Source organism: Primulina tabacum, chromosome 14 (genome assembly GCF_025594145.1).
Source record: "Primulina tabacum isolate GXHZ01 chromosome 14, ASM2559414v2, whole genome shotgun sequence".
NCBI classification, from domain to species: Eukaryota; Viridiplantae; Streptophyta; class Magnoliopsida; order Lamiales; family Gesneriaceae; genus Primulina; species Primulina tabacum.
Window position 1 is genome coordinate 5,849,662 of NC_134563.1, and position 14,051 is coordinate 5,863,712.

Consider the following 14,051-nt stretch of genomic DNA (forward strand, 5'->3'; position numbering starts at 1 on the left):
ATTTATTAATGAGGTGGGGCCCACACATTAAATAAATTAATATAAATTAGAATCCCACATCGGAAAGTTTACAAAAATGATTAAGGGTTTTAGTTATAAATAGAGCTCAATTCCTTCAGTTATTGTATCCCAAAATCAAAAGCTTTTCAGCTTTGATAAAAACAGAGTGCATAGAAAAAAAGAGTGTATTTTTCTTGAGTGCAGGGAATTCTCTTGTATGAGTTAGAGAAATTATTTTCTCGGTATACTCGGGTTTGGGAGTGTGAGATATTTAGTGTATTGGTGTATACACTTGTTGTAATATTTCTTCCGGTTATAAAAGTTGCAGTGCACCGTGGACGTAGCCTATATTGGGTGAACCACGTAAATCTTTGTGTTCTTGTTGGTTATTTTATTCCGCAATTTGGGTACTATATTATCATCGTGGTCGGCATCGCTACGGTGTAATTCCCCAACAACTGGCATCAGAGCCTTGTTGTGAAAATTCTTAAAAATTCTGAGTATGCTATGTGGTTGCAGCTCTGTCTGATCTTCCACATCAAAAAAGATTTTTTAGATTTTTTTTAAGGCTAGAGAAGTGATGGCCGGAGATGATGGATTGGGACCGGGAATCAACAAGTTTGATGGTACAGATTTTACGTTCTGGCGACTACAGATTATTGATTATTTGTATAGCAAGAAGTTGCATCAACCTCTATCTGGAAAGAAACCGGAAAAGATGGAGGATGATGACTGGAAGCTTCGTGACCGACAAGTGTTAGGTGTGATACGACTGACCCTAACGAAGAACGTGGCACATAACGTGGCGGAGGCAAAAACAACGGAGGAGATGATGTCCATTTTGTCGGACATGTACGAAAAGCCATCGGCAAATAATAAAGTACATCTCATGAAGAAGTTATTCAACTTGAAAATGGGTGAAGGTGCTTCGGTGGCTAAACACATCAATGAATTCAACACGATTTTTTCACAGCTAACATCTGTTGAAATTAAATTTGATGATGAGATTCGGGCACTTATTCTTTTGGCATCTTTACCAGACAATCGGGAACCAATGCGTGCAGCGGTTAGCAACTATGTTGGAAAAAGAAAGCTGCAATTCAATGATGTCAGAGATCAAGTTCTTGCTGAAGAAGTTCGCAGGATGGATTCAGGTGAAGGAACATCATCGAGATCTGCTCTAAATATCGAGAACAGAGGAAGGGGCAGGAGTGGCGAAAAGAATTCTAACAGATGGCGCGGTAGGTCCAAGTCAAGAAATGGAAAAGACAAAGCAACTTTGAAAAGAATGTGAAGTGCTGGAGCTGTGGTGAGACTGGTCACTTGAAAAGGAATTGCAAATCAACAAAGAACGACGCTAATGTTGTTACTGAGGAGGTACATGATGCTCTATTACTATCCATGGAAAGCCCGGTTGATTCTTGGGTTATGGACTCGGGAGCTTCGTTTCATACCACTGGTAATCGTGATGTATTCGATAATTACATTGCGGGAGATTACGGAAAAGTTTTCCTGGCTGATGGAAAACCCTTGGAAATTGTTGGTATGGGTGATGTACGGATGAAGATGTCAAATAGATCTGTCTGAAAAATCAACAAAGTCAGACATGTACCAAAATTGACACGCAATCTGATCTCGGTGGGACAACTCGATGATGAAAGCCACAATGTGACCTTCGGTGATGGTTCCTGGAAAGTGAACAAAGGAGCCATGATTGTTGCTCGAGGAAATAAAACTGGAACACTGTATATGACTTCCAGTTTCATAAATAAATTAACGGCTGTGGATGCTGGAGCTAATTAAGGTCTATGGCTTAGTAGGCTTGAGGATACGAGTGAGAAGGGAATGAAGATGCTTGTTTCAAACGAAAAGCTACCGAAATTAAAGATCGTTGAACACAAGCTGTGTGAAGCTGTATTTTTTGGAAAGCAGAAAAATGTGAGCTTTTCAAAAGAGGTTAGAGAACCGAAATCGGCGGATTTGAAGCTGGTACATACTGATGTATGTAGACCATCTCCTGTGACATCCCTTGGAGATCACTCAAGATATTATGGCACTACTGTTGATGATTCGAGCAGGAAATTTTGGGTTTATTTTGCGAAAAATAAATCGGATGTTTATGAGACCTTTAAACAGTGAGAGTTAGCCATGGAAAATGTGATGGATTCACTGTCATCCAATCACATGTGGAAGTTGTCAGAACTTCCTGAAGGTAAAAAGGTTTTACATAGCAAGTGGGAGTACCGGTTAGAACATGACTGTAACGCCCCAGATTCGACGACTGTCCTCACTGTACCAAGACGAGTCTTTCCAGCGTGCTTATGTCCTCACTCACACGCACCTTGGGCACCCATCCAAAAATTGCCCCAAGTCAAGCACGCTTAACTTTAGAGTTCTTATGTGATGAGTTACCGAAAAGAAGATACAACTTCGTGATATGAGTAGTACAAATCAAATTTTTTAAGCCCTCTTCAACTGTAAAGTCCATTACATTGAACAGTCTCGGAATCCCTCTCATTCCCGTGTGGGTCGGTTCATTCATGTTCTCTCCACCTAGAAGCCTGCCAGGAGCCGCTCATTGTCCGTGCAACTGATGGCACCGGCGATCACCCCCCGCCCTCTTCGGCCTCGGGTCTCACATGCCCACCAGCTTCCGTTTTGTTCGTCCCCGAACCACACCCTACTAAGAGAGGTCGGCTCTGATACCAACTGTAATGCCCCAGATTCGACGACTGTCCTCACTGTACCAAGACGAATCTTTCCAGCGTGCTTATGTCCTCACTCACACGCACCCTGGAAAACTTCCCGGGAGGTCACCCATCCTAAAATTGCCCAAGTCAAGCACGCTTAACTTTGGAGTTCTTATGTGATGAGCTACCGAAAAGAAGATGCACCTTCGTGATATGAGTAGTACAAATCAAATCTTTTAAGCCCTCTTCAACTGTACAGTTCATTACATTGAACAGTCTCGAAATCCTTCTCATTCCCGTGTGGGTCGGTTCATTCATGTTCCCTCCACCGAGAAGCCTGCCAGGAGCCGCTCATTGTCCGTGCAACTGATGGCACCGGCGATCACCCCCCGCCCTCTTCAGCCCCGGGCCTCACATGCCCACCAGTTTCCGCTTGGTTCGTCCCCGAACCACACCGTACTAAGAGAGGTCGGCTCTGATACCAACTTTAACGCCCAGATTCGACGAATGTCCTCACTGTATCAAGACGTGTCTTTCCAGCGTGATTATGTCCTCACTCACACGCACCCTGGGAAATTTCCCGGGAGGTCACCCATCCTAAAATTGCCCAAGTCAAGCACGCTTAACTTTGGAGTTCTTATGTGATGAGCTACCGAAAAGAAGATGCACCTTCGTGATATGAGTAGTACAAATCAAATCTTTTAAGCCCTTTTCAACTCTACAGTCCATTACATTGAACAGTCTCGGAATCCCTCTCATTCCCGTGTGGGTCGGTTCATTCATGTTTCCTCCACCTAGAAGCCTGCCAGGAGCCGCTCATTGTCCAACTGATGGCACCGGCGATCACCCCCGCCCTCTTCAGCCCCGGGCCTCACATGCCCACCAGCTTCCGCTTGGTTCGTCCCCGAACCACACCGTACTAAGAGAGGTCGGCTCTGATACCAACTGTAACGCCCAGATTCGACGAGTGTCCTCACTGTATCAACACGTGTCTTTCCAGCGTGCTTATGTCCTCACTCACACGCACCCTGGAAAACTTCCCGTGAGGTCACCCATCCTAAAATTGCCCAAGTCAAGCACGCTTAACTTTGGAGTTCTTATGTGATGAGCTACCGAAAAGAAGATGCACCTTCGTGATATGAGTAGTACAAATCAAATCTTTTAAGCCCTCTTCAACTGTACAGTTCATTACATTGAACAGTCTCGAAATCCTTCTCATTCCCGTGTGGGTGGGTTCATTCATGTTCCCTCCACCGAGAAGCCTGCCAGGAGCCGCTCATTGTCCGTGCAACTGATGGCACCGGCGATCACCCCCCCGCCCTCTTCGGCCTCGGGCCTCACAATGACGGTAGCAAGCGGTACAAAGAAATACTTGTTGTAAAAGGTGAAAAGGAAGTCATTGGTTACACTGCTATTTTCTCTCTGGTGGTAACGTTAACTACTATCAGGACTGTACTTGGATTGATGGTAAAAGAAGATCGACGTTTCTTCATGCTGAGCTAGATGAAGAAATGAATCAATCATAGGGATTTGAAGTACGAGAGAAAGAGAAAATGATGTGCAAACTTCAGAAGAGTTTGTATGGTCTCAAACAAGCTCCAAGACAGTGGTACAAGAAGTTTGATGGTGTAATGAATAATGATGGTTTTCTGAGGTATCAGGCTGATCACTGTTGTTATGCGAAGCTTGATGGTTATTATATCATACTACTGATATATGTAGATGATATGTTGATAGCAGGAGCTTGTCTAGAGGAGATTGATAAACTCGAGAAAGAATTATCAAAAGAAATTTGCTTTGAAGGATTTGGGTGCTACAAAACAAATCCTTGGAATGGAGATCCTTAGAAATCGGGGGAATGGAGTCTTGAAGTTTGAAAAGATTCCTGAAAGCAAGAATCCAGCTGGTATGCTCACGAAGGCTGTTATCATTAAAAAACTGAAGTTGTGTTTGACTTCAGTTGGTCTTCTGGACTAACAAAGGAGGTATGAGCTGCTGAACTGATGGTGTGAAGACATGATTGAAATTAAGTCTTCAAGTGGGAGAATTGTTTGGTGAGATTTATTAATGAGGTGGGGCCCACACATTAAATAAATTAATATAAATTGGAATCTCACATCGGAAAGTTTACAAAAATAATTGACGGTTTTAGTTATAAATAGAGCTCAATTCCTTCAGGTTATTGTATCCCAAAATCAAAAGCTTTTCAGCTTTGATAAAAACAGAGTGCATAGAAAAAAAGAGTATATTTTTTTCTTGAGTGCGGAAATTCTCTTGTGTGAGTTAGAGAAATTATTTTCTCGGTATACTCGGGTTCGGGAGTGCGAGATATTTAGTGTATTGGTGTATACACTTGTTGTAATATTTCTTCCGGTTATAAAAGTTGCAGTGCTCCGTGGACGTAGCCTATATTGGGTGAACCACGTAAATCTTTGTGTTCTTTTTGGTTATTTTATTCCGCAATTTGGGTAATATATTATCATCGTGGTCGAAATCGCTTCTGGGTAATTTTCCAACACTTAGTTGCTGAAGCCGTAGTTGAAATCGAACACACACGGGTGTAGCAAAAGGAACCGAGTTTTATTAAGAGCGTGTGGTATTCTTATAAACAACTGTGAGTTTTATTATGAGCGTGTGGTATTCTTATAAACAACTGTGGTGAAGTAAATGATTGTTGCCGATGTTTACCTTTTTTTAATTTACAACGACGTTGGGGTGGGGAATATAGGATGGGAGATTTTTTTCGGTTTTTACGTGGGTTCCCTTCTCCTTTGAAGGACTTAAACTTCACTCAAATAGTACGGCTGCTGATGTTCACTTAAATTTCCATTGACGTGGAATTAATAGAGTTATACGTGATTTAGAGATCTCTTAACCCTATAACTTGGAATGTTAAATTAGAAAGTGATCAATACAGAAAGCATAAGAGCTAGTGAACGGGAAACAGTGAAAACGTCTCATCTGTTGAAAGATAATTCCACTAATTTCCATGGTTTGCCTAAAGCTCATATGCAATATTAGCTCAGACATACTCGATCTTGTATACAATCTTTTTTAAAAGATTTATATTTCTGGAAGACTCGAGGATTCGACAGCGTGATATGAACTCTAAGCAAAATAATTCATATGTTTCTCTCATCTGACCCTCTAACTTGTCCAGGTTCATTAAAGAAAACGTGGATTCTGTGGTTTGGAAGTTGTCTATAAAGCATGTAAGAACAATAGAAAGCTGATAAAGGAAGAAAATTCGCTTTATTGTCATTCGAGGAATCTTAAAGCGAAGTAAATCTTGCAGAGGAAACCCTATAAATAGTCAGTGAAACAAAGCAAACAAAAAATGTGTAGCATTCATATTACTTAACATCAGATGTGCCCTAGAGTTCCTCTGATCACTTCATTGGGTCCAATAATGTTGGTGAGAACTGGGCTCCCCTGAAGTGTTTGGAGGAACTCTTGTGCTGGTTTGATTCGACGGACAACGGGATAAATTTTCAAATATTAAGTTCTTCGGTTGATGAAATTAAGCTCGAAGACCTCGGGCGTGGTCTCTAAAGCAACTACATGATAGACTTTTGTAGCAGTTATTTCATATTAGATTTGTCAAAATAGAGCTGGTTCGTCGGGTTTGCTCGCCGCGCCCCGCCAAATAGAAAATCAGCCGTTTTGACAATTCTACTTCACACATCGGTCCTCACTCGAATTTGGATCCTCTACTATGTTGAAAAGACAGCATTTGGTGATGTGCATTTTTTACACGAGATGATCACGTGATCAGCTTGTGGACACCACACCATATGAGATAAAATTTAAAAAATTGTCAAATTAAACGAGATAATCAAGATGATCACGTGATCAGCTTGTGGACACCACACCATATGAGATAAAATTTTAAAAATTGTCAAATCAAACGAGATAATCATGTGAATCTCGTGTAAAGAATACACAGCACAAAGTTTTCAACATTATAGAGGATCAAAATCAGTCCTCACTCCAGTTAGCAAAGTATATCCTAGTTTCTTACCTTTTATATATAAGTCCTTTTGAACATTCATTTTAGACCAATTTGTGAAACTATATTTGACTTTTATAATACCACTTTACTATAAAAAAATATTTATCTATTAATACATGAACTTCAATGAGACAAATATTAAGGTTTAAAAATAATGATTATTTATGAAGGGATAAATTAATAAGTTTATTTGATTGGGTAATAGGTAAATTAAATGTGACAACAATCGATTATTAAATGTTTTCTATAAGTAATGAGTTTCGAATTATATTGTAGTGAAGTGATTATTATGCTATCTTCGATCATTTTTCTTTTGTTTTAAGAATTTGAAATAAATTTGTGGGGTAATTTTTTAGAAAAATTAAGGGATACGACCTTGTACATTTCAAACACAAGGGACTAGTCTGTATCCAGTGACGGAGCCAAGGGAGCGGGTGGTTGCGACCGTCACCACTCAATTTTTTAAATTTTATTGATTAGAGGACTAAAAATAATTATATTTTTTTTACTTGCCTCTCTAGTATTTGCTCTTGCTCAATAAAATTCTAAATTTTTTTTGCTCCCCAACCTCCATTTTCCGACTCCCTCTTTGTCTCTATCCTTTTTTTCCAGGACGAAATTATATATAATTTTGGTTAGTTTTACAGTGGATCTTAATTGATTGTTTGTTTATCTTAAATTTTATCATTATCTTAAATTTTATCATTATAACCAAACATTATATCTTTTTACTTTTAATTTTTTTATGTTACATTGTAATGGAATTGTCGAGGGTAATAATTATATATTTCCTTGCATTTGCCTTGAATAAAATACTGCAGCAATCGTCCATGTGAAATATTCACAACCAATATATAAACTTAATTTTTTAAGGGGTATCAAATAAATTCTCCTCATCAATAATATTGTAATATTTTAATGTGATATGGAATTGAAATTATAGATAAAAAAAAGTGTAGGTATCTTGTAAAACAGTTTTCAAATCTATATCCATGAGATCGAACGATCCGATCCATATATGGAAAGAAAATAATATTTTTGGCGTAAAATATAATATATTTTCATGTGTCAGATCGGATAAAAAAAATTAGTTTCACAAAATTTGTTGTGAGACAATCTCATAAGAATTTTTATGTTAAAGAAAATATATGTTTCATGTAGTACAGAATTGAAATTATAACTACAATGTTACCAAACTCTTGAACTCCTTATTTATTATTTACTGCTTTCATTTTTCTATTAATTAGAACTGATCACCAAACAATTGTATAACCAATGAAATAATTCTTATAGTTATTAATATATTTCTGAATAACCAATAAAACTGTTTTTTTATCATCATAAATAAACGAAATAATCTGTATAAATTGCTAAACTTTTAAACTTATTATTCATTATTTATTTTTTGAACACTTTAATAATTATGACTTATAACTTAAAATGTTGATCTTCCCCATTAGGCTTTAAATATAAACGAACCACAACAGATCATTGGCAACATTAGACTAAGAGGAAGAAATATGGAACCACTGAGATCCTAAAGTCATTTAGGTAACATACAATATGTTATTTTTTTTAATTGACAGAGCTATATTAGTAAAAAAAAATAATAATAAGAAAAAATGCTACCATAAAATTGAGCTATATATTTGGATTTGCTGGAAAATAAAATACTTATATATTTGGGACGAAGATAATACCTTAATTAGTGGTTCTATCATTTTACTTTGAAGACTACTAATTCATTACCTCCAAATGATGATAAATGAGAAAATACTTTTGTAGTCATACATGAGTGATCCTAAGGAAAAGCTGATGGGATGGATATTTGCCGTTTCGAGCCATAAGTGAATGAACATTTTACAAGTAAATAAAAATAATAATTAGCCAATAGTTTCTTCCTTTGAAAGATCACTTCAAGTACAATTAAACTTCCTTCATGTCTTGTCTGAGTTCCGGTTCATAACTTACACGCAGCGAAGCAACTGAAGGTTTGAATTTCTCAAAGACAAAATCATGCATTGTCAAAACAGAATAGAAAATTTGGAAGGCGTAGAAGGTAGAACCAAAAATGTAATCTTACTGTAGCTTAGTCTAGTACAGATATATCGACCAGTTTAATCTACTAGAGTACAATGAATATAGCATACATCAGATGGTAATATTTGGTAACAACAGACATGTTAATAAGCAATGGAGAAAGCAATCTGAAAACATTGGTTTAAGAAGATTAAGAAGGATCAAATCTCATGCTAAATCAGGCAAAATGGTTTATTTCCTCGAGCTTCATAACAAATACCTCTGAACAAGTGATTGCATAAGCTTATGTTCAGCACGAACTCGGTCATCCTCAAAGCTATACCCAATATATTTAACCAGGCTGGGATGATTAAATCGGCTCACATAACGAATCTCCTTCTGCAGTCGTGCCGTCAGCTCCAATTGATTTCGTTTACTAGTGGGGTTCCATTTTTGGACAGAAACTGGTATTCCGTTTCCAGTCTTTGCGGCAGCAAGGATGCTCTTCAATCCATCCTTTATTAATATGACCATAGCCGCTCCCTAGACGCAAGTCAGCTAGAAAGTTTCTTGGTGCCTTCTTTAACTCTTTCAATGCAATATGTTTGATATTAAGGTAAGAAGGGCCATCAACTACAAAATCCCCAGTTTTTCTGGGAATTCTAGAAGCTTCTGCAAAATCACAACGCACTCGATTATTCAAATTGCTGCTGATAAATTAGCAAATGTAAAGACTAAAACACAGGGTTATAGAGGTTATTCGTGAATATTGATGCTTCTATATGTGTGCGAAAGCTAAAGAAAATATGCTCAAACGAACTTCCAAAATAAAAAAGATCCCGCATTTCATAATCCACAAATCTCTAATTTTGCAGTGAAAAGGAGAAGTGCATGTATACATTACATTAATCAGTCTGCGTTATGCCCATTGTTCAAATTGATTTATCCTTCTCATTTATTATTGAGTAAAACAGAAATACAAACTAGCCTAAGATTATCATGTGATAAATTTCAAGTACAACAAGCACATATTTTCAGCTTTAAAAATCAATCAAATTTAGTTCAATTGCCTCAACCCAAGCCTTACTACTAACCTTCATAAGAAATGAACCACAATGACAGAAAGCACTAATAGTTGTTAAATTTAAGCAAGAATCTAAAAATATAGCCACGATACAGATTCTATATCGCCATACAGTCACTTGTGCAGGTGAAAAGGCTAAAGATTGAATGCACTAACTGAAATATTCAATAAACATTAACTCGTTTCAGTAAAATAAATAAAATCACATCATTTTATAGTCCCAAAAATTCAAGAACCACAAAAATGTATTTCACCATGTAAAATTGTTGAAATTACCAGGATCAAAGTAAAGAGGAGAATTGAAGGGAAATATAGTTTCCATATTAAATTTATTTATCAAGATATATTCTTCCTTGTTGATATGATCATGGTTCGCTGTCGCGGTCGCGGAGATCGGAACGGATGCTACCGTTCTAGTTACAATGAAATTTCGCGGAACGATCGCGGAACGGGTATTTAAAAAAAATATTATAAATATATAAAAATTAAAAATTTTGGAAAATATTTAGAAATATAAAAATTAAAATAAATATCATTTAAATAAATTATTTAATGTAAATAAGAAATTTAATTTGGCGACGGTTTTATCCAAACAATGCATGTGCTCAAAATTGCATTATTTGTACTACAAAGCAAAGATACGACGTGCAATAGAACCTATAATTGCATTATTTGTACTAGAAAGCAAAGATACGTGCATTATTAAATCCGACGTTGATTCGAATTTGCGACGGTTTTATGAAAAACCGTCGCTAAATTTAGTGACGGTTTTTATTCAACCGTCGCCGACGGGTTTAATAAAACCGTCGCCAAATTTACTATAGCGACGGTTTTAATTAAACCGTCGCCAAATTAAAATCGGCGACGGTTGAATAAAAACCGTCGCTACATACATAAAATCGTCGCTACTAGCGACAGTTCTTAACAAAACCGTCGCGAATTGCGTTCCGGTTCCGTTCCGTTTTCCCGTTAAATCGTCGTTCTTCATGCATGGAACGCCGATCCACATCATATACCTCCAAATACCGGAACTCCGTCAAGGTAGGTAGCGTTCCGGTTCCGGAACGGCCGTTCCGATCCCGTTTTGGCAAACCATGGATATGATATTTAAATATTATATTATGATTTTGCCTTTCTAGATAATTATATTAAGATTATGTGGAATATTGAGATTTACCTTTCTATATATTATCTTTATTATAAAGATCTTCTAGATATAATATTTATGATAATGATTTATGTGATATGGTATTATTGATTTTGTTTCTCATAGAATTCTTGTATACCATATCTTATAGATTTTCGTCTAGATAAATCATAGAAGATAAGACATTTTTAAATAAGAGATGGAGATTCAAAAGCACAGAGAAAAGAGAAAAATTCAGAGAGTTCACGTGTAGGATTTTTTATGGAAGTGATTTTCGTGGGAGTTTTTCGTAGGAAATTTTCCTGGTGGCTTCTTTTTCTCGATCAAATATCCACGCACTTGTGCACGTCATAGATTTCATAGAAATATTTCTTCAAGGGACGTGGTGTCGTGAAGGGTGCAGATACCGCGTGTTGTCTTGAATGTTGGAAACATCTACAGACAACATCCGTGACGAAGTTGGCTGGAGATCGTTTTGTTGCTTTAGTTTTTGGCTCACGTTTTTGTTGCTTTCTTGAATAACTTTTATTCTGGTTATTTGTTTTAGAAAGCATTTATTTTCTCAACGTGTTGAGGAAATTTATTTTTGTGAAAATCATTAAAGATAGGTTTTTGTAAACGTTTTGGTTTTCTAGTGATTAATTTTTGCCCTGAGGCACCGCGCAAGTATTTATACTTGTGCAAATTTAATTTGTCCATCTATTTATTTAAAGTGAATTTGTGTTACAAACTTTAATATTCCGCTGCATGTTGTCTCAAATGTTGTAATATTTGACAAAACACTTAATTCTGATAAAACACAAATTCATAATCTTATTTGACAGTTATCATATTAACTTTCATCTGTCAAGCAAATATTCCTTACAAGTGGTATCAGAGCCTACTCTTGATATACTAAGTGCTGATTCTGGTCTTTGTTTTGTTTGACAGAAATATCTAATGGACAAATCACTTGCAAACAAGTGTGCTAAAAGATTACAAAAGAACAAAGGCTATAATGTGTCTCTAAGCGATGAAGAATCTGATGAGGAGGAGAAATCCATTGATGAAGACAATCACACCTCCTTGACGCACTGTTGACAGAAAAACGATGGCTGCAAGTGAACCCGTTAGATGTTGCCTTAGGTGTTGCCACTCCTGGACGCAACACGTGTGTGAAACCAGTGTGCTTAAAACTACGTCTACTGAAAATTTCAGTGAAGATGATGTGGAAGCTGAAAATGAAGAAATTACTCTTGAAAGCGTACAGAAACTTTATGAAGAGTTGTTTGAGGATTGGACCAAAAGAAACAAGCTTAACTCAACTCTTATGAAGTAGAACACCGATCTAAAAACCAAAAAGCTGATCCACCTACGTAATCACAACCCGAGCCAACAATCAAAATTTATTCACCAAGAAAACAAACATGCTGCACCCATTTCCAATAAAAGAAGACGCAGGTATGTATGTCACTACTGTTTTAAACCTGGATATATCAGGCTCTACTGTTATAAACTCAAGGATTACCGCATGAATCAAAAGCTGAGGCGGATGTTGCCCCGAATGTTGCACAACACTTCCCGCAACTCCTCCAACCGTCGACCTACAGTAAGACAAATATGGGTACCAAAGGTAAAAACTCATTATAATGTTGTCTATAATTCCTTACAAACTAACATTGCAGGTCATTGGTACTTTGATAGTGGAAGCTCGCGCCACATGACAGGATCACGAGAACATCTTATTGACTATTTTGATCAAAAAGGTGGTAGAGTAACATATGGAGGGGGGCTAAAGGAAAGATTGTGGGAAAAAGAACATTGAACGTCGAAGGACTACCAAAGCTTCACAACGTGCTTCATGTTGAAGGATTAAATTCAAATTTGATAAGCATAAGTCAATTATGCGATGATAATTTACATGTCAAATTTGATAAACATACTTGTGAAGTTTTTGATGAAGTTAACATGTGCATTATGACAGGTACAAGGTCTTCGGACAATTGCTACCAAAGAGGTGATGAATTTTCGTGCTAACATGCACAAGTCAGTGAACTCGACCTTTGTCATCAAAAACTCGGTCATGTAAATTTCAAAACCTTGAAGAACTTGTGTAAGTACGATGCAGTATATACCATATGTGTGCGGAGATTGTCAAAATAGGTAAGCAGACTCGCGTGTCACACCCAGTGTTGCTATCATCTGGGACAACAAGCTGTCTCGATTTACTTCACATGGACCTAATGGGTCCTATAGAAGTGGAAAGCTTTGGAGGTTGCTTTTATCTTGGCAATAATTTAATCTCATGGCATAGTAGGAAACAAAACTGTGTCTCACTTTCAACTGCTGAATCCGAATATGTGGCAGCTGGAAGTTGTTGCTCTCAACTCTTTTGGATGAACCAAATGATTGAGGACTATGAACTTAAGAGTGAATCTTTAGTTGTGTAATGTGATAATTTTAATGCAATCAATATTTCAAAAAATCCAGTACAACACTCTCGAACTAAACACATTGACATTAGACATCACTTTATTCGAGATTTAGTAGAAAAAATATTGATTCAAATTGAATTTGTTGGTACAAATAACCAACTGGCTGACATATTCACAAAAGCATTAGATTTTGAGAGATTCTCCAACCTTAGAAAATCTCTCAGCATGTGTTCTGCCTAAACATTCATAGATGTTGTCTCACATGTTACAACATCTCGAACAACATCTAACATGCATGTGCATTTTCTCGGACTTAGACATATTGCATTTGTATACATAATGTTATATGATGTGTTATCACTAATGTTGCATAGTTTTCTGATGCACTTACAATTTCTTGTTCTATTTAAACTTAACACACTTGGACATGATTAATAATCTGTTTAAATCACAAAGTAGTTGAGGGATGATCATGTACTCCATGGCATTGTCATTGTCTCATACGAAAAGTGACTTGAAAAGATGGAGTAAAAATACAAATCAATTATGCATATTGCATATGCTCTGTATCAGAAGAAAAGATGGGAAAAAGCTACCTAAAAGAGTCCAATGAAGACTGTGCTTTTAGTGTGGGAGCTACCTCTTCTGAGTTTAATACAGAAGGAAAAACATAAGAAATTGGAAA